This window comes from Bison bison, unplaced genomic scaffold (assembly GCF_000754665.1).
Source record: "Bison bison bison isolate TAMUID 2011002044 unplaced genomic scaffold, Bison_UMD1.0 scf7180017864144, whole genome shotgun sequence".
NCBI classification, from domain to species: Eukaryota; Metazoa; Chordata; class Mammalia; order Artiodactyla; family Bovidae; genus Bison; species Bison bison.
In genome coordinates this window covers 4,105,460-4,128,261 of record NW_011494716.1, presented here as the reverse complement: position 1 = coordinate 4,128,261, position 22,802 = coordinate 4,105,460, and positions in this window count along the sequence as shown.

Below are 22,802 nucleotides of genomic sequence, written 5' to 3'. Positions count from 1 at the left end.
AGGAACCAAATGGAAATTTTAGAACTATAAAATCAATAACCTAAATTTTAAAAAAAATTAAAATCACTGAAAGAGTTCAAATGTAGAACGGAGACAGCAGGAGAAAACTCAGCGAATTTGAGTCAGTCAGTCAATCAGTTCAGTCGCTCAGTCATGTCCAACTCTTTGAGATCCTATGAATCACAGCACGCCAGGCCTCCCTGTCCATCACCAACTCCCGGAGTTCACTCAGACTCACGTCCATCGAGTCAGTGATGCCATCCAGCCATCTCATCCTCTGGCGTCCCCTTCTCCTCCTGCCCCCAATCCCTCCCAGTATCAGAGTCTTTTCCAATGAGTCAACTCTTCGCATGAGGTGGCCAAAGTACTGGAGTTTCAACTTACATGTCAGTAAAAAGTATCCAAACTAAACTAAGTGAGGAAAAGAAAAGAAAAAGAAATCCAGGGATGTGTAACAACAGAAGAAAATTATAACATTCATGTCACTGGAATCCTAGAATAAAGATAATTCTAGGACAAAGGAGTCTAGAATAAAGATAATGCTAGGATAAAGGAGTCTAGAGTAAAGATAATGCTAGGATAAAGGGTTCTAGAATAAAGATAATTCTAGGATAAAGGGTTCTAGAATAAAGATAATTCTAGGATAAAGGATTCTAGAATAAAGTTCACCGCAGGAAAATTATTTGAGGAAATAATGGCTTAAAACTCTCCACATTTGGCAAAAGATATAAACACACAAATTCAACAAGTTCAGCAAACCCTAAAGAGGTAAACCCAAAGAAATATAATCAAATGTCTAAAACCTAAGATGGGGGGAGGACTTTGAAAACAGCCAGACAAATAATGCTCTCTTTGTAAGAAGGCAACAATTCAAATAACTGTGGATTTCTCATTGAACAAGCAAACAAAAACCAGGGAGTCAGGAAAGAGGTGGCACATAATTTTCTAAGTGCTAAATTCAATTCAGAATTCTAATTCCAATGAAAATATCCCTTAGAAATGAATATGAAATATTAAGGAAACTAAGTAAATTCTCTGCCAACAGAACTGCTCTGAAATAACTGCTATAGGAATTGCCAGACAAATGGAATATGAAACCAGAAGGAAAGTTGGAACATAAAGAATAAATGGAGAGCAAAGAAATGGTAAATATAAGGGTAAATGAGAATACAATAGACCAGTCTACTCCTTTGAGTTCTTTCAAATATGTTTAATTGTTGAAAACCAACAAATTACAAAATTGTCTAATTTGGTTTTCAATGTACATATGGGGTTTCCCTGGTGGCTCAGTGGTAAAAAATCTACCTGCCAAGGCAGGAAACGCAGGTTCGATCCCTGGGTCAGGAAGATCCCCTGAAGAAGGAAATAGCAACCCACTGAAATATTCTTGCCTGGGAAATCCAGTGGACAGAGGAGCCTGGTGGGCTATAGTCCATGGGTTCAAAAAAGAGTCGGACATGACTTAGCAACTAAACAACAACATGTGCAGTATATAAGATAAACACAGCATCAAGAGAGGAGGGTAAGAAGCATATATGTCAATAAGTGTTCCACATCCCAATCAAAATAGTAAAAAAAAAAAAAAACAAAAAAAACACACCTGATTCTAGGTACACTAAGGGAAGTTAAATATATGTATTATAATCTCTAGACTAACCACTTAAAAATTAATACCATGGAAACTGATATGCCCCAAAACAGATGGTGTTAGAGTAACTGAATGTCTGTATGCAAAGCAAAAAACAAAAAAGCAAAAACAAATGAAACACCTTGATTTAAACCTCACACGTTATACAAAAAATTAACTCAAAATGGATCACATATTTATCTACATGTAAAACATAAACTAGAGATGCAATTAAAGAGTGATGGTATTACTTTTTCCTGGGCAGCATCTACATTCTAGTAACATTCCTCATATTCTAGTAACAATAACCAGCTTCTCCTTTGGTGGCGTTCCTGCGCATGCCATGAATTCTTTGTGAGTTGGATGTCATCTCCACCAAACACCTCTGTGCTGTGCTAAGTCGCTTCAGTCGTGTCTGATTCTTCACGACCCCATGGACTGCAGCCCGCCAGGCTCCTCTGACCATGGGATTCTCCAGGCAAGAATGCTGGAGAGGGTTGCTATGCCCTCCTCCAGGGGATCTTCCTGACCCAGGGATCAAACCTGTGTTTCTTATGTCTCCTGAATTGGCAGGGAGGTTCTTTACCACCAGCGCCACCTGGGAAGCCCACCATATATTCTACAGTTGCCTAATAGAACCTACACCTGCCATCAGCTCTTTGTTTAGAAATCAACTTGGTAACACCCACATCTTCTGGCTCTGGTGGCAGGTGACCTCCTGTTTGTCACCTAGAGGTCATCAAGTGCAAATTGCCAGTTGACGGTCTGAGTCCCATCACAGGTCTGTGTTTCTGCTGCAGCGGTGGTCATCACACAGAACTCGAAGCAGAGTGTGGTGATGCTCTGAAGCATTAATAAGTTATCACTATTGCTCAGTTGGTAAAGAATCCACCTGCAATGCAGGAGACCTGAGTTCGATCCTTGGGTTGGGAAGATCCCCTGGAGAAGGGAAAGGCTACCCACTCCAGTATTCTAGCATGGAGAATTCCATGGACTGTGTATAGTCCATGGGGTCGCAAACAGTTGGACACGACTGAGAGACTTTCTCTTTCATATCTAATGAGGTTCTCAAAAAAAAAATTCTCAAACACCATTATGGGAGAGGTTCAGGAGAAGAGACACCTGTATTATAACACTTTATCATCAGTTATGAAGAAATACCCTTCCCATGCACTTTTTAAAAGCCAGCCCTGAAAAATACCTTAAATGTACACTTTACTAAATGCCATTTCATCTGGAAACTAGCATGTGATTTTTTTTTTTCCTCCCATGGGACTAATGCACAAAACCAATATAGTTTATAGCCTAAATGGAAAAAAAAAAAAAAAAAGTGGGAGGTCTGGTACTGTTCCTTTAAGATGCTTCCAGAGAAGCAAATACCATTTTCGATAGGGCTGCCAAGTAAGCACTTATGAAAGGTTAGAAACTGAAGCAATAAACTCCAGCATGAGACCCTATGCTCTCCTGGTTGAACAAGATGTTTAACAGTGAGGATTCATCTTCCCCCATCTCCTATCTTCATCTAGTCAACAGGGCTCAGAACCTTTCTCAGATTCAGCCTTTTTCATCTTCTCCTGACTTGGAGCTCTCCCTTATCAGTTCCTCCTGCTTTATCCTGACCTTATTACCAGTCAGATTTCCCCTCCCACACATCAGAGAGGATCTGCAAGGGAAAGAACTGTCTTATTCTGTTTTCTTTTTCTAGAGATCAGGATAATGTTTGAAATCTATTTGTTTTTCCACCCTTTCATCCCTCCATATACTCAACAAATATAAATATGTATGTATATGCATATGTGTGTATATATATATGCATATAGTAGCTCAGACAGTAAAGAATCTGCCTGCAATGCAGGAGACCCAGGTTTGATTTCTGGGTTGGGAAGATCCCATGGAGAAGGGAATGGCAACCCACTCCAGTATTCTGGCCTAGAGAATCCCAGGGACAGACGAGCCTGGTGGCCCACAGTCCATGGGTTGCAAAGAGTCGGACATGACTGAACAATATTATAAGCAACTATAAATCTCATCAATAGTTCTGGCTGTTGTTTCTTTTTGGTCTAAAGGAGGAAAAAAATAGTGTGGGAAAGTAGTAAGTCCTTAGGCTTCAAAAAAGGAAGTGAGGAATAATCAATTAAAAAAATAGTGAAAAGTAAAAGCCACAATGAGTGAGGTCAGCCATGATGAATTAACTCGATTTTTGGCTCAGGTTGTATTATTGAAGAAAATGCATTTGAGAGAACTTGGGGATCCACTCATCTCTCCTCCACTATTTTCATTTTAACCTCAGGGAGAACCACAATCTGTTGATAAAATCTCATCTGATTTTGTAAAGGTGCCAGCTTCCAGCTTCCGAGAGGAGCTGAAGGGGGTCAGGAGAATGAGAAAGAACGTGGCAAGGCTAAATCCTAATTGGAAAAAAAAAAAAATTGGTTGGTGTTACATGTAAACATGAATTGATAAACTCAAAGACTGAAGGTTCTAACATATTTAATTGATAGCCAACAGTGCTTAGGGGTAATTTATTAAGCATGTCCTGAAAATCTCAAATGCCTTAGGATTTTTAGCCCTTAAATGACTTGAGTATGGTATACACCAGCACTACACACCTCTGAGTGAGCACCGCTTCTCCTGCTGGGCCCCGTAAAACCATACCGCTTGATGATGTTGGTACGGATCACAAGAGACCCATTGCTCCTGATATGAGTCACCAGGGAGAGTCAAGTGTTGGTTATCTGATTAAAGGGGTGTCAGAGGTCAGGATGCCTGCAGAACTTGAGAGAGCCTCAAATAACAGGTTTTAAAGAGCTGTTTTCTTTGGAGGAAATGCTTTTTGCACTTGGTGTGCCATGAACCCACTTGTTAAATATCCCATTAGCAACAGAACAAGTTCCCCAGATCTGGGACGAGGCTGTGCAGGCAGACAGATTCGACAGACAAGCACCCAGCAAGAGGTGGCAGTCACAAGCGGCCCCTGGCGCGGATCCCATTCTGCTTCCTGCAGCCACCCCGCTTCCTGCAAAGATGCGACCTCTTGGAGCTGTTGATTTCAGGCTTGATGCTGGTCTTGAAGTGAGAGGGCGGCCCCTGGCCATTAAGAGCCAGGCTGGCCTGACACATGTACGCACGGTTACCAGCGAAACCAGAAAAGTGTCTTCGCATCTGATAACTTGCAAGGTGGGGGGAGACCTGGTGCCTATTATTTATTCTAATAATAAACCATTACCCCAGGCATATTCTTATTCTCCAGATTTAATAAGGTATTTTGTGAACCGAGGCAGAGGACGGTGAGAGAAAACAATTGTGGTTATTATGAAGATGATTTCTATTTGTTTCAGATGCAGAAGCAATCACCACTTTTCCCTTCATAATCAAGAGTTATAATTGCTCCCCCAACTCCACCCCAATCCCTTGCTCGGTCCAAGAAAATCTAAACACTCACCGAAATGTCCTGAGGAGCTAAAAGGGCTTGGCATATGGCCCTGAACCAGTCCCCTGGGACCATCATTACCTTATAGCCAGAGAACTCTGATTATATAGCACAGGGCTCTCAACTCAGATTTTCCAATCATCCCCCTCTCCACATTCAGAGGTGAGAAAGAGTGGGGAGGGCCAGGTGGGTGATTTACATACTATTTGCATACCTCTGCTTAGATGAAATACAGTTTTCAAGACATTTTTAAATTGAGATGTTTTAACTAGACTTTTTTTTCCCCCCTTCTGGTTAAATGTTGCAAAATGTGATGATGATTTCTTGAGAAGTTGATATTTTTATCATCTACATCCCAATTAAACAGATTCAGCAGAAATACACAGGCCACGGCCTTATCTGGGCAGTCATCCTGATCCTGTTAATTGAAAGACATTTGAGAGGCATCTGATGTTCAGAGGATAAACTCTAGAAGCCAGACTTGCAAGGTTCAAATCTTAATGCTGCTACTTATTAGCTTGGGAACCTTGAACAAATTTCGCAGCTGGGCCTCACCCCTAAGCGTCATCCTAGGATTTGAAAGAGTTCGTATTTGCAAAGCAACCAGAAAAGCAACCTACAGAAAGCACTGCTAAAGTGCCTTTTGAAAAATATGTGTGTGTTTATTTATTTTTGGTGGTGCTGAGTGTTTGTCGCGGCTTGGGGTCTTTCTCTAGGTGCGGTGAGTGGGGGCTACTCTCTAGCTGTGGTGTGCAGGCTACTCATTGCAGTCGCCTCTCCTGTTGCAGAGCATGGGGCTCTAGGCTCTCGGACTTCAGTAGCTGTGGTGCACGGGCTTAGTTGCCCCATGACATGTGGCATCTTCCAGGACCAGGGATTGAACCCGTGTCCCCTGCATTGGCGGGCAGATTCTTATCCACAGGACCACCGTGGAAGTCCTAAAGTGCCTTCTCAATGTCAAAAACTGAATTGTCGTCCAAGTCTGTTTGCCGTTGTTATCTGTTCTTTTTATAAACTGAGAATGGCCTGAATCGACTCAGCTCTGTGCTTAGATGCTGGGTGGAAAATACCCCAGTGGTAGAAAGATCAAGGTTATAAAAACTGGCTGATACCTCTGAAAGTTTTTTGCTGTGACATTAAAAGTTCACGCTGTAGATCGTAGAGTGTGTCAACAGAAATAAATCATGTAACAACCACTCTACTATTAGAAAGAGAAAAACAAAACAAAAGTGAGGTGAACTAAGTCCCATTGAACCAATTCTCAAGACAAAGAAATAGGAATGGAAGTGACTTTCCAGTGGAAGGCAGCTCTGGCTGGCTTTCTAAGCCAGAGCTGCCTTCTGCATCTGAAGAAATCTTTACACAGTCTTAAGAGGTCTTTTCCCTTTCTGATCTGTGACTTTACAAAATGTCATCGTTTAAGAAATGGGAACAATTGTGTAGCTGGAGAAGCTTGAGGAGTATTCATTTTCTAATTTTCCAGTTCAGTTGTCCGAAAGGGTTGCTTGGGTGGTGGTGGCTATTGTTGCTGTGTGTGTGTGTGTGTGTGTGTGTTCACACCCTTTCTGGAAAGCTTAATGGAAGGAGAGCTGGAAGACGAATGCTTCAGGAAAAAAATGAGCTCTTCAAACCCTAAACTTAAAGAATCGTTACTGAAAGAACTAGGTTCACAAAAGTTCAAAAGCAACAAGGAGCCATTCGTGGAAACTGCAAGCAATTGAAAATCTAGGTCATCTGGCTGTTTGCTTTGTCACCATTAGTATTAATTAGACACTGGAAGTAATGAGTAAACTCCGCGAGCTCTTCAGATTTAAAATAATAATAGTAATAATAAACCAGCAGAGCACAGCTTTACCTTCGGAAAGAAAATATTTTCACAAGTGGCGTTCTGAAAGAACCTGAGTGGTAAACACATACACACACACACACACACACACAACACAACAACAAAACCTTGCAATTAAATTCTGCAAATGTGCCTTGAGATAATCCCAGGGGAGGTCTTATTTGTACTTAATATTCAAATAAATATTCTTTCTGTGTGCAGTGCATTTGATAGGGTACATTTTATTTGAGTGTATAAGGTAATCAGCGTCATGAGGGATAATCACCGGGCACGGTAGAACCCCTTAACTAGGATAAATGGGGCAGCTCCGCAGTGGAGGGGTGATCGTGGGCCAGCAAGGAGACACAACAAGCAGAAGCCCGGTGTGGTTTCCCCCGGGAGTGCCCTGCGGGTCCCTGATGTTCAAAGTGGCTCCCGTGGGACCAGCATCGGCATTAACTGGAAGCCAATTAGAAATGCAACATCTCAAACTCTGCCCTCCGGAGCAAGTGAATCACAATCTGGGTTTTCCACGACCCTGGGTGAACCCCAGGTAGTTCCTCAGGTGATTAAATCTAGAGGAGTCACTAGGTCGGGGTCCTCACTGTTCCTATGTACACCGACAAGAAGGCCCCTCTTGCAGCTATGCTCCGGTATCTTACATATGCATGCGTGTGTGCTAGGTCGCTTCAGTCATGTCCGACTCTTTGCCACCCTGTGGACTGCAGCCCACTAGGATCCTCTGTCCATGAGGTTCTCCAGGCATGAATCCTGGAGTGGGTTGCCCTGTCCTCCTCTGGGGGATCATTCCTGACCCAGGGATCAAATCTTCACCTCTCTTACGTCTCCTGCATTGGCAGGCAGGTTCTTTACCACTAGCGCCCCCTAGGAAGCCCCGTATCGTACATGTGTCGGGTACCAAAAGGATGGCCGAAGAACTCTCCAGATATTTCCTGGAAGGTAAAGCCATAGAGCTCCCCCTGCAGCCTCATCCGCTCCGCCCTCTTTTCCTGGGCCTTTCCGAGATGCCCTGGAGGTGGTCGCATTCTTCTGTTCAGCTGAAGCCCAGCAAGGAGGCGGGGAGAAGAGGAGGGCTTCAGCCTCCCACCTTCACCCCCGGACTCCTAGAGGGTTGATTACTCCTGACCTCAGTCCCTCCCCTCCGGCATCAGGTACGACCTCGCTTTCCACCTGTTTCATCCCACATTCACTGCCTTTTCTGTTAGGCAGTCTCATTATTAGGATCCCTTTGAATAAGTGAAAGAATGGAGGTTTAGAGAAGCTAAACTACATTCTCCGGGTTAGGAAAAGGCTGAGCCAGGAGTTGAACCCAGACCCACCTGAATCCAGAGCCCTCTCATCCACTGTGTACCTCCCACAGAACTCCCTGGCCATCCTATCTCATCTGCACAATGGAGAGAAATCAGTGAAGTCATAAAAGTCTAATGCAGCCCCTTTCAATGGATCAATACTGACCCAACTCCCATCCCAACCTCCCTTCTTTGGTTCTAACCGGGACCAAGCGGAGGAGACATCGTGGCCATCCAGAGCTTGCCAGAATCCACTGGAGGACTAAAGCACACACACAGGAGAGTCAGTGTCCTTCCCTGTACTTGAGCGAGTCTAGGAAGCCACAATAATGAGCGCCTGAAATAATGAGGAAGCCCGTCCAGTCAACTTGGCTGCAAGCTTGCTTAGCAGCCACTGGCAGTGCTCCTGGAAGAGGGGAAGGTCTCTGTAATTACACTAATGAGGAGGAGATGAACTGCAGGTCATCACGGATGAGGTGGTAGGGTTCCGTGGGTGTGAGGCAGGCAAGCGAGGACCGCCACGGCCAGATGGGACATGGGTGTCTGCATTCTCCAGGCCTTGAGTTACACCTGGGATGATGTTTGGGAGCCCAGAGAATATTTTAAATAATCACAACAACCAGCGTTTATTCAGTGAGGTGCTAAATCCCAGGCATTGCACACACAGTCTCATCAGAATGAATCATCCCATATGGCTGATGAAGCCGATAATACTTTTTTTTTTAAGATTATTTACCTATTTTATTTTTTGGTCATGGTGCATCCTCGTTACTGCACGTGGGCTTTCTCTAGTTATGACCAGCCGGGGGCCACTCTTGATCACACTGCCTGAGCTTCTTATTGCAGGGGCTTCTCTTGTTGCGAGGCACAGGTTCCAGGTGGGTTGCAGTAGTTGCAAGGCGTGAGCTCAGTCGTTGTGGCACATGGGCTTAGTTGCTCCATGGCATGTGGGACCTTCTGGGACCAGGGATCGAACCAGTGTCCCCTGCATTGTGAGGCTGATTCTTAACCACTGAACCACCAAGGAAGCCCAAGGCTCATACTGTTTTTTATCCCTAGTTTGTGCACAGAGAGGTTAAGCCATCTGCCCAAACTGATGCAGCAAATAAACGGCAGAGTCAGGATTTGAGGCCAAGCAGTAAGGCTTAGGGCCCATTTTCTTAACCACTAGTTCTTCCTGCTTCCCTGTCCTTAAAGTTCAAGCCACATGCTTGAAGCACACCCGCCACTCACTTCCTCTCTGCCCACTCTGGCAATAAGGCCCTATCCTGGCTGCAGGTCTGAGAGAGGCAACCTCATAGACCATAGACCACGTGAGCTGGATTCTGTTCCCACCAGACAAGCTGGACCCAATGGGTACTCTCTCTAGGGTACCACTCTGCTCCATTTCCATGATTCCTTCCCTGAGCATTTTTTTCAAGGACAGATACCCACATTTCCTTGATTCTTCATCAGATGACAAGCACCGGGCTTCCCTGGTGGTCCAATGGTCAGGAATCCGCCTGCCAACGCAGGGGACACAGGGCCAATCCCTGGTCGGGGAAGATTCCACGTGCCACAGAGCAGCTAAGTCCAGGTGCCACAACTCCTGAAACCTGCGCACTCTAGAGCCTGTTCTCTGCAACAAGAGGTGAGAGGCCCATGCTCTCTGCAAGTAGGGAAAACCCAGGTACAGCAAATGAAGACCCAACACAGCTTAGAATTAAAAATAAACACATTAAAAAAAAATGACAAGGGCTGGAGTCCTTTTCCTATTCTGATCTTGTCTTCTCCAATGAAGGGGAAACTGCCCTCTGTAAAGTCAGGCAGAGGGTGAGCTTGAGTCCCAGACCTGCTCCTTGGCCCTTTGACTTTGAATAAGCCTGTAACTTCCTGCAGTGAGTTGAAGAGTGTGCCTGAGTGCTAAGTCTCTTCAGTTGTGTCCGGCTCTTTGCAACCCTATGAACTGTAGCCACCAGGCTCCTCTGCCCATGGCATTCTCCAGGCAAGAATACTGCAGTGGGTTGCCATGCCCTCCTCCAGATCTTCCCGACCCAGGGATCAGACCCATATCTCCCTCACTGCAGGCAGATTCTTTACCGCTGAGCTACCAGGGAAGCCCCTAGTGACCCTTAGTTAAGCTCATTTGGAGGTCGGGCTTCCAAACAGCAGGCTGGTTGATGGGATTTAGACTTGTGGATAAGGAAACCAAGGCGTATCAAATGTTTTTCTGCAGATACACAGCTAAGGGTTAGAGCTGTGATCGTACTGGTACTAGAACCCGCTCTCATTAGCCTCTGCCATATGGCTTTCTTTGTTAATGGCAAACTTTGGTATAGTCTAAGTGTTCTGTGATGGCATCACCAAGCCCCACACTCCTCTCAGATTTTCTAGGTAGACCAAGTGCTCTGATATTTCACAGATGGTTCACATTTTCAAAAAAAACACAGGAGCACAAAACATCCTTAGGGAGTCTTTGATGAATAGAAGTCATAAGGATGTTTGGTTGAATTTTCTAAAAGGTGGGAGCTCCTTATTGTGATTAAATGAAGAGCTTAAGATGATCAAGCAGCAGTGAGAAAGATTCCACCCCATCCAATGCCAGCCGAACACCATAGGCAGAGCAATTTTACAGCAGTCCATTTGCACTCAGAGAGAGCGCAGACCGTGCGCCAATTTGATTAGAGAATGGCTAAGACGCAGGGCCAGCCCTGTCTATTAGACGGAGAGCTGGACTAATGAATCTCGGAAATGGAAAAATCTGTCTATCCTTCTTCAAATCTGTAAGCCAATTATTATATTGGATCTTGACTTCCAATATTTCTGCAGGCTTCAAGGCAGTGAAACCATGCCAAGCAACAGGCAAATGAGAAGTCAGGGCTGTGAACACCGTTTTTGTGCTGGAGATTAAATAAAGTTTGTTTTTTTCCCCTTCCTTGCTTCCTCCCTCCAGCCCTTCCTCTTTCCCGCCCTCTCTTTCCTTCCTTTCTCTTTCTCCTCTCCCTCCTTCTCTCTTTTTCCTTTCCTCCTTTATTTTCTTCTTCTTCTGCAACTTTAACACCCCAAACACAATTATAGGTTACAGATATGAAAGGAAAGGAATCTATTCATTTTCCTGGTAAAATCAAATAATTTCACTATTCTTTTTTCATCCGGAAACCTGCCTGCCATGTCCTTTGAAAGCTAAATTCTGCAAGGTGGGCTTCAGGGATTAAATTCTATGCATGCTTGTTCCCTGCCTGGGTTTAATATAAGTACATTAGTCTTGGTCAGAGGAGAAAAAGACTAAGGATAAGAGGAAGGTGAGTGGAGACATTTAGAGAAGAAAGAAGAAAACAAAACTCTGGAGTCACACTGCTTGGGTTTGAAACCCACTTACTCATTATCTCACCTTGGATAAGTTACTTAACCAATTTCCACCTCTATTATTGCACCTGAATAAAAAAAAGGGGGGGGGGGAATATCGACAGTATCTATTATTGGTTTCTATTGGGCATATACAAGTTTATATGTAAAAATCACTTTGAGTAGTTCCTGGCACAGACTATATTATATTAAGTTTGCCAAACAAACTTTGGCATCATTGACTCAATGGACATGAGTTTGAGCGAACTCCAGGAGATGGTGAAGGACAGGGAAGCCTGGTGAGCTGCAGTCCATGGGGTTGCAAAGAGTTGGATATGACTGAGTGACTGAACAACAGTTAACTTATTCAGAAAGATGATTCATCCTCTCTAGTAATTTCCTTGATTATTAACTGAACAGATACTTATTAAAGCTGCTTCAGGCACATAAGTTGGAGAGGCAGGACCTAGAAACCCTTGGGCTATCTCAGCACGGGTCCTGCTGCCCAGAGAGAACAGGGCCATGTGGACTGAGGCTGAGGGGCTGCCAGACCTCTGGTCCCACTCCCTCTGAGGGGTCCCGCTCAGACACCAGGGCCAAGTAGGGCTAGAAGCTGACCCAGCTGCCCCTGTATCCCCAGGCACAGCACAGGCCGCTCTAGGCAAATCCTTCCCTCCCAACTAGAAGACTGTAACTTCTGGAACAGGAGGAGCCATGGGTCAACTTTCTCTAAATTTGATTTAAAGGTGATGCTAATGGAAATCCACCCTGAATATTCATTGGAAGGACCGATGCTGAAGCTCAAGCTCAAGCTCCAATACTTTGGCCACCTGATATGAAAAGACCCTGATGCTGGGGAAGATTGAAGGTAGGAGGAGAAGGGGGCAACAGAGGATGAGATGGTTGCATGGCATCACCATGAGTTGAGCAAATGCTGGGAGATAGTGATGGACATGACTTTGAGCAAGCTCCGGGAGTTGGTGATGGACAGGAAAGCCTGGCGTGCTGCAGTCCACGGGATCGCAAAGAGTCGGACATGACTGAAGGACTGAACAATAACAGGTGATGAAGCTCGCACCTGGAAGGTGGAGCCTGAGAATAAAGGGGGCAGGGAGAGAGCTCATAGGCATAGGGGCCACTTTATTTGAGACATGAAGGGAGAGTATGTGATGGGTCAGCCTGCCCTAGCCAGGGGATCCAGGCTTTTCCATCTTCTCTGCATCTGGTGCAGACATGCCACAGCTTCAAAGAGAAGGAGAGGGGAGAGGCTTATAAGTGCTACTGCTGCCGCACGTGTGTGTGTGTGTTAAGAGGCAGAGAGAGGGAGAAGACTGAGAATTCTGCTGGGGGTGGGGGAAAGAGGCAAGAACAGAAGAGAGTCAAGGTATTTGAAAATACAAGGGCTGCCCCACACTGTCCTTTAGTCATTTAATTCTGCAGTTTTGAAAAGCAAATCAAACTCCTTTGCAAAACCGTATTGTCATGGGCACACAAATGAAATTGTTAATTAAAACACATCAAACACAGGCTGGTGGCAAGGCCCAGGCCTGAGAGTCAGGAGAGCGGAAGAGGAAACATCAGCCTTTTAAACACTGGCCTCGCCTCCCTGGAAAGGAGGGTGTTCACGTTCCTTAGAGAGATTCCGCAGAAGGTGGATTTTAGGAAGACCCAACGCGGAGGGAGGGCGCCGGGCTGACACCTCCACCCTGGGCCCTGGCTGAGTCCTGCCAGAAGAGCAAGCTCCCTGGACCGCTCACGGGGAACCGAATCTGAGCCCCAGTGTGCGCGTCCGCCGGTGCCTGCACAAGCTCACCCTAGTCCTGACTCCCTCTCCCAGGTAAGGCTGGCAATCCCCACAGGAGTTCGGGGGTCCACCGGTCCCTGCAGGCGGTAGGAAGCGCCTTTTTCCAAACAGCCCCTGTTGCAGGTCCAAAGCATCCCGGCCCAGGCCCGGGCCGCCGTAGGATGCGGGCGCTGCAGTTCCAATCCCTGCAGCGCCATCTGCTGGCCAACTCCTCTTAGTACGGAGGAGCCCGCAGATACTCGTGGTCCAGGCGCGGCTGGTACTTTGGGGTCAGAGACTCTGGTCCTGAAGTCAGGCACTGCCCAGGACCTCCGAGGAGGCGGTGCCACCTTCGACCCCAATGCCCCTCCAAGTACAGGCCATTTCTCCTAGGCTGCGGGTGTGGGAAACACGGGACTGCCCATCTCAGGCCCTGGGATCGGGTCCCATCTAGGCTTTTCCTTTACTGTGTGGCCAGGTCCGGATGGCCCATCCCCTCTCTGGGCCTGTTTCCTCCTCTCCAAAGAGTGGAGGTGGACAGGCCGATTTCCAAGGGTCCTTCCCGGCTGTGGATTTCTCTGAGCTGTGACTTCAGGTATGAAAACCAGCTTGGCTGAGAGCCAGCAAGATCCAGAGGAAATTGCAGGGGAGGGCTCTGAACTCAACCTTGAATCCGCTGCTTCAAAAGCTTAACAGCCAGGGAGGGACAGGGCGCTGGCCAACTTGTCCGGGAGTCTTTGCACGAGGGGCTGTAATTATTGCCTATTATTTCTTTTTTTAAATGCATGAGAGAGAAGCTATGGATTATAAATTCATGGTAGATTATGTTTTAATGTTCCCCAAACAGAATAATAATTGCTAAAACTGCTTTGGGTATCAAGCTTCATTGCACTGAACTGCACTCCAAGAATTATTATTTTTAAAAAATCACTTATGCTACCAAGATGGCGCAATGACACAGAACTAGACTCTCTATGGCGGTCCCTGTCAGAGCCGCCATGTCCCCGTGTGTTAATGTCCGGGGAAGAATACGAAAGCCAGTGTTGTAAATTAAGGTGCAATTTGTAAATGCTTCATTAATATTTATTAAATGATTATTAGATGCTCTTATAATCTTTAATAAGATATTATAAAGCATGTCATTAAAATGCATTAGAAGCACATTCTTAGCAAGTCACGCCATCACCCGCTGTTAGGCAATGCCTGGTTTTATGATCCTCTTCCTAAAGGCTTTCCTAAGATATGTGATTATCATGAAGATACAGAAACGTAAGTGGTTGCCTGATCGAACCATCCCCTGGGATGATAGCGGATCTCACCCCCATGGGCATCAGAAACGGCAAGTCTTCCTTGTTGTCAACTCCTTTCCTAAATGCTATGGCTTAGCTCTGCCAGAAACCACCAGAAAACACCTGCAGTGATGACCAGTTTCACCTTTGGTTGATTAAAAATGGCAGCCTACAGCTCTGTGTTGAGAAGGAGTCTGAGGTTCTCTTTGAAAGCTAAGTGGAAAAGAACACAGTGATTAATAAGTGATGCCTTTTGTGTGCATTGTACTTGCAAGTGTCATGGCAGAGTTGGTAACACCCACCTCTGATCTAGGAAAAGGGAGAGGATCTAGTCAGAAGGCTTCCAAGATGTGCTAGTATTGCAGTGAAAAGGAAAAAAAAAAATAGAGGAATGAGGTTTTTTCTTTCCTTTTCCTTAGAATAAGGAAAATAAACAGAACAGTGAACAAGCCTGAATATTCCTATTTTTTTTTCCACGTTAACTGCTCCTAACTCTGTATGTCTCTAAGTTTGCTTTTTCTGCCCCCTAACTCTGAATGACGCTAAAGCCAAAGCTCCAATACTTCAGCCACCTGATGCAAAGAGATGACTCACTGGAAAAGATCCTGATGCTGGGAAAGATTGAGGGCAGGAAAGATTGAATGGCAGAGGATGAGATGGTTGGATGGCATTACTAACTCAATGGACATCAGTTTGAGCAAACTCCGGGAGATGGTGAAGTGAGGAACACAGAGAAAGGACAGGGAGGCCTGGAGTGCTGCAGTTAAGGGGTTGAAAAGAGTCAGACATAACTGAGCAACTGAATGACAAGAACAACTCTGAAGGTCTGTAACTGACTTTGCTTTCCTGTCCCCTAACTCTGCAGGAGTTACACTCCACACCTGTTCTCCTTTGACCCCATGCTAAATACATCCCGTATCTGGTGTTCACCCTTAACAACACTCTTCCCCTTGTAGATCTTCACTTTACATATCAGAAAGAAGGCCACAGAGTCACCAAACTTCCAGACTCAATTACTGGGTTTCTGGCACCAGTCTATAACTGTCTTTGAAATAGTGCAGAAGGAAGAAATTAAGATCCTAACACCTTTGTTCCTCATCACCACCTCCTGCCTGTGAGCCCTCATCTTATACAAGCCCCTAGATTCCTCGTGGGGAGGGGACACAGTTCTTGAGGCGTGAGGCTACTGCGTTCCTGTCTCCACCAGCTGAGAATTAAGCCACCTTTTCTCTTCCAAACTCTATCTCCGTATTTTTTTATTCAGCTTCGGTGGGCAGAGAAAGTCAAGATTTTGGCCAGCAACACTGGGAGATGCCCCTTCTGAAGGCCATTATTTCTATTCTGCTTGCCTCACATCCACAAGTCCACGAAAGAAGGCATCAAAGAGGAAAGCAGTTTTTAAGATCTTGTATGGAAAGAGGCACAGAGAAAAGAACTCCATTCCCTCAGCACTAAGAGGTCTTCCTTCCGTGGCCCAGCAGATCTCTCATTCACTTCCTGAAGATCATCAGCGCCTTTCTTCAGCAGTTGCCCATCACGTGTTTCTTTTCTTGGACTCCCCCAGGTCTTCCCACCTCAGTGGTTTTGCACAGGCTACTTTCTTTGCTCAGAGGTCCCTGACCTTTATTTTTTGATTAGGATCCCTTCTTAGTTTTCTCGTGTTGGAGGGAATACCACTTCCTGCCTGTGTATTTCACTCTCTACCTTGCCTCTGTGCTGCTGTATTTATTTCATGACAAAGAGTTGTGAGTCAAGGGTCTGATGGTGCGGTTCCAGTTCTAGTTCTTCAGCTTCCTAGCCATGTGCATTCTGGAACCAGTTCTTCTCCTTCTCTGCACTATACCCTCCTGGGGTGTAAACAGGGATGGTAAGAATGGGATCCGAGAAGGAAATGGCAATCCACTCCAGTATTCTTGTCTGGGAAATCCCATGGACAGAGGAGCCTGATGGACTACAGTCCATGGGGTCGCAAAGAGTTGGACACGACTTAGCGACTCAATAACAAAAATATATTGGTATATATTCCTATTGACACACTATATTAATGTAACTTATTGTATGGATCCTCAAACTATGATACAAAAGTCTTTCTTAAAATTTCACTCCACACTTTCAATTATAAAATTATACCCCCAAAGAATAATTACTGAATTCATGTTAAACTGTTCTTTTTTTTTTTTTTTTAACACATTCTGTCAAGTTACCCTTATGAACACTCCAAGATAGTATTGATTGATTCTTAGGCTAAAATGACTTACTCAAATAGTACTAATTTGTATTCAAGATTAAATATTTAAGAGAATATTCTGTAATATGAAAGACTTGTTGGGTTCTAATAAAACCCATCATTTTATTTATATATACATACACAGAATGGGACCATCTCATGGGTTAAGTGAACTTATATGTAAAGAGTACCAAGAAAGTGCTCAGCACAGAGTAAGTGGTGGTTTAATTGCGAAGTCGTGTCTGACTCTTTGAGATCCCATGGACTGTAGCCCAACCAGCTCCTCTGTCCATGGGATTTCACAGGCAAGAATACTGGAGTGGGTTGCCATTCCCTTCTCCAGGGGATCTGAGTGACCCAGGGATCGAACCCAGGTCTCCTACATTGCAGGCAGGTTCTTTACCAACTGAGCCATCAGGGAAGCTACAGAGTAAGTACTCAGTGACTATTAAATTTTCTCATTTTGCCTACTTAATGATGTGGGTTTTTTTTTTTTTTTCTGCTTTTTTCTGCAAGATATCAGCCCTATGGGGGCATGGGCCCTGTACATCCAGAAACTACTATAGTGTCTGGTTCATAATAGTTGCCCAATAAATACTAGCTGAATTTGTCATGAGAAGCTTCTTTCGGGTTATAAGGAGCGAGGCATCGTTTCTGCCCTCTTGGGGGAGCCAGGCTATGAAGAAAGAAAAAGAAGTCTAGACAGTTCAGTTCAACCTCTTAAGGCAAAAGAGAGAGGGTGGCCTCCTGGGACAAAAACATCCTCTGGGTCAGGGCAACCTGAGTTTGAAAGCTGTCTCTGCCATCTCTAAGAATATGACCTGGACCAAGTTTCTTCATCTCTGCAGCTTCTGTTTGGACAATAACATCTACCTTCAAGAATTAGAATAGATAGGTGACAAAGGTCTGTATGGTTTTTTCAGTAGTCATGTATGGATATGAGAGCTGGTCCATAAAGAAGGCTGAGTGCTAAAGAACTGATGCCTTCAAACTGTGATGCTGGAGAAGACTCTTGAGAGTCCCTTGAATAAACAGCAAGGAGCTCAAACCAGTCAATCCTAAAGGAAATCAACACTAAATATCATTGAAAGGACTGATGCTGCAGCTGAAGCTGCAGTACTTTGGCCACCTGATGCGAAGGGCTGACTCACTGGAAAAGACCCTGATGCTTGAAAAGACTGAAGGCAAAAGGAGAAAGCGGCAGAAATGAGATGGTTAGATAGCATCACTTACCCAATGGACTGATTTGGGGAAACTCCAGGAGCTAGTGGAGGACAGAGGAGCCTGGTGTGCTGCAGTCCATGGGGTTGTAGAGTCAGATACTACTTAGCAACTTAACAACAACAAATATGTATTATATCACCAATATACATGCACTAAGCACGTGCCTGAAATGTCTCCTAGCAATTACCATATTGACCATTTTTTATTGAGGTGGTGCACATTTGATCAAAACAATCATTCATTCACATGACAAATCATGGTTGGATCCACTAGCCCCCATCACAGCAAAATGAAACAAGACATATTGCTGTGGTCATTGCTGTTAACCGACTATGACAAAGTGGTAAGTATTTTCTTTTGTTTTGCTTTGTGATTTTGTGATTCTAGGAACTCAAGCCCCAGAAGGAAAATCCAATATACTAAAGGAATCTGAGTATAGGACAAAAGGGAAGAACGGAGAAGCCTTTAAGTGCATTAAGCTTGCGTGTGTGCTAAGTCGCTTCAGTCATGTCTGCCTCTTCACGACCCTATGGATGGTAGCCAGCCGGGCTCCTCTGTCCATGGGGGTTTCCAGGCAAGAATACCGGGGTGGGGTGCCATTTCCTCCTCCAGGGGAATCTCCCTGACCCAGGGATTGAACCTGCATCTCTGACAACTCCTGCATTGCAGGCAGATTCTTTACTGCTCAGCCACCAGGGAAGCCCTGTGTTAAGCATACCCATCACTTTTTCATCTCATTCATCATGGATCATCCCTTCTTATACCTTCCTTCCCACATGGATGACACTCTGAAGCTGGACAGGCATTTGGGGAAGTCCCCTGCCAGGGTTGGCAGAAGAAGAGAGACCAATGATGTGACCAGGTCTCTGTAGCCTTAGCCAGAGATATACTAGGGTGAAATTCAAAGCAAAAGCTAAACCAAGGGGCCCCAGATGGTAACTTAGAAAGATGGGAGCCAGAGCAGTACCTGCTGGGAAAGAAAAGCCATTCAGCTTGCATACAACCAATAATAATAATGATGATGATAATCTGCTGTCCATTCATGGACTTGTCTACACATTTGTTCTACAAATATTAAGCTCTCACTAAAATGAGGCAGTGGAGTAGATATTGGAGAACAATAACAATACAGTTAGAAGGTGTACTTCATACAGCTATGGTTCTGGGAAAGATGGATATTTTCCCCTCCTCTGCCTCTTCCTTTTTTAATATGACCACATAGGCTGTATCTCGTTCCATGTCCTTTTCTTGAATGATTACGTTTTAGGTGGATATTTCTGGTCTTCTGTGTACTTTGATAAAACACAGATAAATTCTCCAACATGCCTTTATCTTTTTATTCATATATGTATGTATATACCTATAACTCGCCTAAGAAATGACAATGTGTGGCAAATATTCTGGCAGGAGAAGTGGGGATTCTAGAAGAAGACATCGAAGGTTCATCTAGCCTAGTCTAGAAAACATCATGGGGGGGCTTCCTGGAGGAAGAAGTATTTCGTCAGCGACAAGAAAGAAGAGAAGCTCCCAGCCAGAGGAAAGGGAAGGCTGTTGCAGGTGGAGAGAGCAAAATATGTGACTCCTGGGAGGTGAGAGAGAGCAAGGCTTGTTTGGGACTGCTGAGAGAAGGTCAGTCTAGCTGGACCACAGACTGGGAGATGGAGGTGGCAGTTGAATGGACTACAGGGATCCGGGATGAATGGGATAAAGGTGTGAGGGTTCCCTTTGATGAGCTGCATCGGCTGGGCAAAACCCACAAAGATGTGGCATTTGGAGCTGGGCATCCGTTTTTTGTATAAGATCCACTTTCTGGATAATGGCATGCCCTTCCCAGAAATGAGTGAGCTTGAGCTCAAAGGTCTGACTATGTAATTCAAACTCTAAAGTGACTGAGTATTCACTCCACAGGCTGCAGAAGCAGGAGAGCTGAGGGTCAGGATGGCACACAGGGTGCTTCTCAAACCCTAACAAAAGCTCTGAAATCTCTCAGCAGTGGAAATAGAGCGTGAATTTTCTCAGTCTCTCTTTCTCTCTCCCTCTCTCCTTCCCCGCCTCACCCAATACACTTTCAAGAAGTTCAGGAAGCTCAGTTAAAAGATCCCACCCCAAAAAGTTCGTTTCATATGAAAACTTAGGTCCCTTTTCACCCAAGCATCAACATCTCCTCAGTTTACTTGCCTTTTCCTCAGGCAACAACATAAGAAAACTGAAATGAAGTAAATGCACCAAATTACAGTATTTCAGAGCTTTCTTCCATGCAGGAAAAGGAAATGCATATGAGAGGAAAGTGTTTATAACAACAGTTTTCTATAAAACAACACCATGTGCACTAAAAAATTCTGAGAGTCTTCCACACTAACCGAGTGGTTAAGATTTTCAAGCTTATCAAGTATTATCACTTCTTGTTCTTCATACCCAACCACACCCCCCCCTACACACACACACACACACACACACACACACACGTAAAAATCCAGGAAACCAAGAACAGTCTTTCCAGTTCTGAACAAGAATAAGTTTCCATTTATAGGCATTGTCCAAATCTCCGAAACAGGATCAGTTAAGAAAGACATGCAAACATACACACAGAGGAACACAATCATATATACACATATATTCAGAGATGTATCCAGAAAGGAGATGCTCGCTCTCATTGGGATTAACATCAAGCCATCCTGGAGTCAGGGTGTCCACAGAAAATAAAAATCTCACCTGGAATGTTAGAAATCACCTTGCAAGAAGTTGTAGCCAAGCAAACATCTAGGGGGAGGGCCAGTAAGAGAGAGCCCCCTTCTGTGACTTTAGCATGAGCCACCAAGGCTAGGGTTAAAGAATCTGCCTGCCAGCACAGGAGATGCAAGAGACACGGGTTCGATTCCTGGGTCGGGAAGATTCCCTGGAGTAGGAAATGGCAAATCATTCCAGTATTCTTGCCTGGAGAATTCCACAGACAAGAGAGGAGCTTGGAGGGGTTACAGCCCATGGGGTCACAAAGAGGCGGACATAACTGCACACACACACACACACCCTAAAGGATGGAAATGCTTCCAAGGTTCAGGTGGATTCCCAAGCAAGTGGGGCTCCACTCCATGAGTCATATACGCTCAGAGAGACAGGCGGGTGTCCGCGTAGACTGGCTGGATGAGCTGAAAGGACCTGCCTTCAAACCAGAACGCCCACCCCTGAATGGAACTTGGTAAAACCTCACTCTCTGAATGTGCAATGTGCCTGAAGGCGGGCGGGAGGCACAGCTAGTTCTCCCATCACGGGTGGTTTGCAAACATGGCATTTTGGCAAATTTATTTCCTGTCTCACTTTCTCCTTACACAGCCTCTGAGACTCCAAATCATAAATAAATAAATAAAACACACTTTAAAAAAAAAGAAGAAGAAGACAACGGCAACATTCCTCTCCCAGAGGGTTATAATTCATCGGTATTTGTTTGGAAGTCAGCCTGTCGCAGGGCTGTGAAAAGGTAAAGAGACAGCGATGGAGCATACAGAGAAGGGAAATGCTTTTCCCACCAAGGTCAAGTATATATCAGCCGTGAGACAAAGCAACAGTCATTTCAACCCGAGGCCACAATGTACCTTGACCCCAGCCTCATGAAAACAACAATTTGCAGTCGTCTATAAAACACTTCCTTTGCTTTCTCTGTTCCGTTGGCTTCTTCGGCCGACCTCCATACCATCTGAGTTAGCAGTATCTGGCTGTATTTTACAAGCATGTGTGTGCACGGGAGTGTGTGCCTTGCATCCTAAGATTTGGGGCCAAGATTTATCTCATTCTCTGATGGCATTTTATCGTTATTAGAGAGCAATAAATTTCAGCTCCGTTAGCACTGCATTTAAATATGCACCCGCCAAGACAGAAAGGTGCTGGATCTATCGCGGGCTATAAATTTCCATTCTTTGCCATCATTCTATACTTGGACCTTGGCAGAGCCCAGCCAAGGCTGCACATTTTGTTTAGCTAGCTCCTCTTCCCTAAAGGGAGACTTCGCCAACACTTGAAGCAGATACGATTTGCTGGCCGCAACTCTGTTTGCACCTTAACAGCTGTTTTGCTTTTTTATTTAGAGAGAATAGGGTTGCCACCATCTGTCTTTTGAAAAATGAGTTCTGCTCACAGCAACATGGAACCATAAAAAAGAGAGAGAGAAAGGCTGAAGGATGAAGCCAAATGTCATGAGAGACAGAGAGGGAGAGAGAGGGTCAGCTCCAAGAGGAGACAAAAATAATGATGAAACATTTACCACTTGAAAAAGAAAACAAGTCGGGGATTTCAAGGTTGGTAAATGAGGTGCCAGGGACAAACCCAGAGAAAACATGCACATTCTTTCCAACAAGTGCTGGCAGAAACCAAATAATGAATCACCTTACCTACTCAGCGTTCAGATCTTCCGTTACATAAGCTGCTCATCGGATCTTCAAACTGCCCAGGAAGGGCGATATTTTAATCAACCCCACTTCAGAGGTGAGCAAAACACAGTCACAGGCATCAATCAGATCTGGTGCAAGTCCAGCATGTCTGCTGCTTAGATCTGCATCCAGTATTAAGCCTGTTTCTGCACCCACTAGGCGATGTGTTTACCCAAGGGAAGGAGAATCTGGAAGGATCCGATGGGACGATGCCTGAGAAAACCCTGTGTGTGGTGCTTGGCACGCAGACACATTGAATACATTTCAGCTGTATCTGTTATCCCAGCAGCTAAGTGATGCTGGTTAGGTCTGAAGGCTGCTATGAAGTGTGTGTTCATCACT